Source organism: Elephantulus edwardii, unplaced genomic scaffold, assembly GCF_000299155.1.
Source record: "Elephantulus edwardii isolate Elephantulus edwardi_28Jun2011 unplaced genomic scaffold, EleEdw1.0 scaffold00545, whole genome shotgun sequence".
In the NCBI taxonomy this organism is placed as follows: Eukaryota; Metazoa; Chordata; class Mammalia; order Macroscelidea; family Macroscelididae; genus Elephantulus; species Elephantulus edwardii.
In genome coordinates this window covers 199,579-204,799 of record NW_006400295.1, presented here as the reverse complement: position 1 = coordinate 204,799, position 5,221 = coordinate 199,579, and positions in this window count along the sequence as shown.

Here is a 5,221-nt window from a genome sequence, read left to right as displayed (position 1 = left end):
AGTCAGCCACAGTTTGTTATGATCCACACAGTCAAATGCCTTTGCATAATCAATGAAACACAGATAGACATTCCTCTGGTACTCCCTGCTTTCCTTTAAGATCCATCTAACATTAGCTACAATATCTCTTCTATTTAAAAATTAGAAGAGGGCATTAAAGCTGAAACAAGGACCTTTTTCTGAAAATTACCAAGAGAAAATCCCCTGTCCTTGTACTCTTGTAAACCAGCCAAGTCCAATTCCTGACTGTCATCCTCTGAAACAAAGAATTCCAAACATCCTCAAGCCCAGCCCCCTTCTTTCAAGCACAGGTCACATTAGCAAACCGGGTGGAAATAAGGCTGTGATAGCAAAACCTTTGACTAATAGGATGAAACACAGTCTTAGCTTTTCTGTCAAGGATAAAAGCCCTAGTGGAGTACCCAGTGGTGTGACTGTTGATCAGACTTAGGTCCGCCCAAAGCATCCTGAAGTAAAAAGCCTTGCTGAGACCTTTTGTTCTGCTGTATTTCTGTCACAACACCAGCCAACATTTCTTAACACTCCCACAGAGCAGCTGGTTGATTCAAACCACATGCCTTCAGGTTGGCAGCACAACTCCTTACCACTTGCCCACCACAGCTCTCTAAAATACTATGGGAGTGTAGTAAGTAATATTAGTTGGTCATGGGGAGCTGGGCTACATGAAAAATAACGTGGCATCCAGATGGAAGGAAGAAAAAAAAAGATGGAAGGAAGACTCATTAACAAACTGTATTATGCAGATAACTCAATTTTGCTTGTAAAAAAGTGAAGAAGGCTTGAGACACTTGCTGCAGAAGATCAAAGACTACAGCCTTCAACAGAGATTGCATCTCAACATCAAGAAAATGGAAATCTTCACCACTGGTCCAATAGGTAACATCATGTTAGTGAAAAGATTGAACTTGTTAACAATTTCATTTTACTTGGATCCACAGTCAACACCCAAGGGTAACAGCAGTCAAAAAAGCAAAAGATATGTGTAGCTCTGGTGTCCTGGAGGCAAGAAATTGTGCTGCAATCTCTGAAGGCATGCGGTTAGAGGCCAGTAGCTGTGCTGTGGGAGAAGGATGGGAAATCTCCTCCTGTGGGATTAACTACCTCTGAAAACCAAACAGAGGGTCAGCTATGGGTCAGTTCCAACTCTATGGGACACATCACCAACATTGGGGAAATCTGCTATCAATGAAATTGCCAGAGTGCTAAAAACAATGGTGTCAGTTTAAACATGAAGGTGTGTCTGATCCAAGCCATGGGATTTTCAGTTGTTTCCTATGCATCTGAAAGTTGGAGAGTAGTAAGGATGACAGAAGAATTGATGCCTTTGAATTGTGCTGTTGAAGAGTACTAAATGGACTCTCTGTGTGCTGCCAAAAGAGCAAACAAGTCTGTCATCGAGGAGGTACAACCAGAGTGCTCCTTAGAGGCAAGGAGGATGAAACTTTTTTGGGCTACTTTATCTCACATACTTTGCTATTGTTGTTATGTGCCATGGAGCTACTTGCAACTCAGAACAACCTTATGTACAACAGTTCTGAACTTTGAGCCAACCTCATTGTCTCTGACACACTTATCCCCATTACCCCAGTCAATCCATCTTATCCAGGGTCATCTTCTCCTGTGTTGTCCTTCCACCTTCTCAAGCATGATGTCCTTCTCTGAGGACTGATCCCTCTTTGCAACGTGCCCAAAGTATGTTCAGACAGAGCTTCAAAATCCTCTCCTCCAAAGAGCAGTCTGGTTTCACTCCAGGACAAACCTGTTTGTTCTCCTAGCAGTCCTTTGTATGTTTGATACTTTTCTCCAGCATGACAACTTAAAGGCATCAATTCTTCTATCATCCTTAGTCTTGTCCATCTTTCTGATGCATAGCACATAACTGCGAAGACAATGGCCTAGAATAGGCACACCTTAGTCTCTAGACTGACATCGTTGCTCTTCAGTACTCTGGAGAGGTCTCTGACAGAAAATTTTCTCAAGGCAATTCATCTTTTTATTTTCTGGCTGCTAGTACCAAGAGTGTTGATAGTGAAGCCAAGAAACTAAAGCTGTTAACAATCTCAGTCTCTTCACCATCTATCATGATGCTGCCAGTTGGCCCACTGGTGAGAATCTTTGTTTTCTTAATGTTGAGATTCTATCCATATTGAAGGCTGCAGTCCTTGACCTTCTGCAGCAAATGCCTCATGTCCTCCTCAGTTTCAGCAAGCGGAGTTGTTATCACCTGCATAACACAGGAATTAATGAGTTTTCCTCCAATCCTGCTGGCACATTCCTCCTCATAGAGCCCAGCCTCCCAGGTGATATGTTGAATGAAAAGAAACAGAGATATCTCTGGCATACATTTTCCTGATTCTGAACCATGTAATGTTTCCTGGTCCAAGCATAGGTTTTGCATAAGCACAATCAAGTGTTCTGGGATTCCCATTCTCCTCAGAGTTAGCCACATTTTGTTGTGATCCACACAGCGAAATGCCTTTGCATAATCAATGAAACAGAGAGACATTCCTCTAGTACTCTTTGCTTTCATCCAAGATCCATCTAACATTGGTTATAATATCCCTAGTGCTTTGATCTCTCCTAAATCCTTGTTGTTGTTGTTGTTGTGTGCCCTTGAGACGCCTGCAACTCATAGTAACCCTATGTACAATAGCCCTAACCCCTGTTTATCCTGTGCCAGTCTCACTGTCTCCAACACACCTATCTCAATTTCCCCAGTCACTGAATCAATCCACCTCATAGAGGGTCTTCCTTTCCTGTGCTGTCCCTCCACCCTCCCAAGCATGATGTCCTTCTCCAAGGAATAGTCCCCCTCCTTGCAACATGTCCAAAGTATGTCAGACAAAGCTTCAGAATCCTTGCCTCCAAGGAGCAGCCTGGTTTCACCCTCTCTATGATGAACCTGTTTGCTTCCTTAGCAGTCCATGGTATATTCAGTACTCTTCTCCAGCACCACAGCTCAAATGTGTCAATTCTCCTTCTATCCTGCCTAGTCATTATCCAGATCTCTGATACATAGCAAGTGATTGCAAAGACCATGACCTCTGCACTCTTCTTGGATGATACCCTTGACATCCTCCCACAACTCATCTGGTCTTTGCTCATTCATGTTCAAGACCTCAGACCTGTTCCTGAGATGGTTCTGAAATTCAGGTGAGATAAAGTTATATCTTGGTTCCCATGGATTTGGTTTAATTTTCCTCAGCTTCAGCTTGAACTTGCATATGAGTAGTTGGTGGTCTTCCACAATCAGCTCCTGGCCTAGTTTTCACAGCTGATATTGAGCTTCTCCAGTGTGCTTTCCACAGATGTAATCAGTCTGATTCCTATGCATATCATCAGGTGAAATCTATGTATATAACCTGTGTTTATGTCTCTTGAAAATGTGTTTGCAATGATAAGTCATTGATTGTGCAAAATTAAATCATTCGCTCTCCAGATCCATTTCTGTCACTGAGTCCATGTTTTCCAACTACAGAATCTTCTTCTCTGTTCCCAACTTTTGCATTCCGGTCACCCATTATTATCAATGCTTCTTGATTGCATGTTTGATCAAACTCTGACTGTGAAAGTTGGTAGAAATCTTCTATTTCCTCTTCTTTGGCTCTGGTTGTTGGTACATATATCTGAATGATGTGATATTTACTGGACTTCCTTGTAAGCGTATGGATATTATCCTGTCACTCACAATATTGCACTTCAAGATGGATGTAGAAATGGTTTTTCTAACTATGAAGGCAACCCCATTTTTCCTCACCTTTTCATCTCCAGAGTAATATATCATATGATCATCCGACTCAAAATGTCCCATGCCAGTCCCTCTCATCTTCCCAATGCCTAGTATGTCAATATTTATGCTTTCCATTTCTTCCTTAACAATATATAATTTTCCTACATTCATGGTTCTCATATTCCATGTTCCAGTCACTAGTGTCTGCTTACAACTGTTCCTCTTCCTTTGTATTTCCATACTCAGTTGCCCTTTCTGTCATCCTACGTGTGTTCTGTTGTACATAGGGTTTTCAGAGGCCTGCTATTTCAGAATATTTTTTTAAGGCAGAATATTAAATAATCCAGGAAGTATAAAAAGAAGATGGAAAGAATATACTGAGTCACTGTATCGAAAGAAATTGGCAGACAGAAGAATTTCATGAAACAACACGTGAGCAAGAGCCTATGGTGATTAAGGAAAAAGTTCAAGCTGCTTTGAAGGCAATAGCAAAAAATAAGGCCCCAGGAATAGATGGTATACAAATTGACATATTTCAGCTAACAGATGCTGCCCTGGAGATGCGCACCAAGCTGGGCCAAGAAATCTAGAGAACAACCACTTGGCCAACTGACTGGAAGAGATCTATATTTGTTCCCATTCCAAAGAAAGGTGACCCAACAGAGTGTGGAAACTACAGAACAATATCATTGATTTCACATGTAAGCAAGATTCTGCTGAAGATTATCCAAAAACGATTGGAACAGCACATCAGCAGAGAACTGCCAGAAGTCCAGGCTGGGTTTAGAAGGGGTCATGGTACTAGCGATATTGTAGCTAATGTTAGATGGATCTTGGCTGAAAGCAGGGAGTTCCAGAGGAATGTCTATCTGTGCTTCATTGATTATGCAAAAGCGTTTGACTGTGTCAATCATAACAAACTGTGGCTGACTCTGAGAAGAATGGGAATCCCAGAACACTTGATCGTGCTAAATGCGAAACTTATACTTGAACCCAGAGGCAGTTGTCAAAACAGAGCAAGGAAACACTGCATGGTTCAAAATTGGGGAGGACATATGCCAGGGATGTGTCCTGTCTCCATACCTTTTCTACCTGTGTGCAGAACAGATCATCCGGGAGGCTGGACTCTATGAGGAGAAATGCGGCATCAGGATTGGTGGAAGATCTATGAACAATCTGCGTTATGCAGAAGACACAACCCTGCTTCCTGAAAATGAGGAGGACCTGAAGTGTTTGCTGCAGAGGGTCAAGGACTGCAGCCTTCAATATGAATTGAAGCTCAATGTCCAGAAGACATTCTCACCACTGGACCATTGGCAGCAACAGGATGGATGGTGAAAAGATTGAGATTGTTCACAGCTTTCGTATGCTTGGCTCCACAATCAACACTCTTCGTGCCAGCAGCCAGGAAATTAAAAGATGTATTGCAATGGGAAAGTCTGCTGTTAGGGACCTCTCCAGGGTACTGAA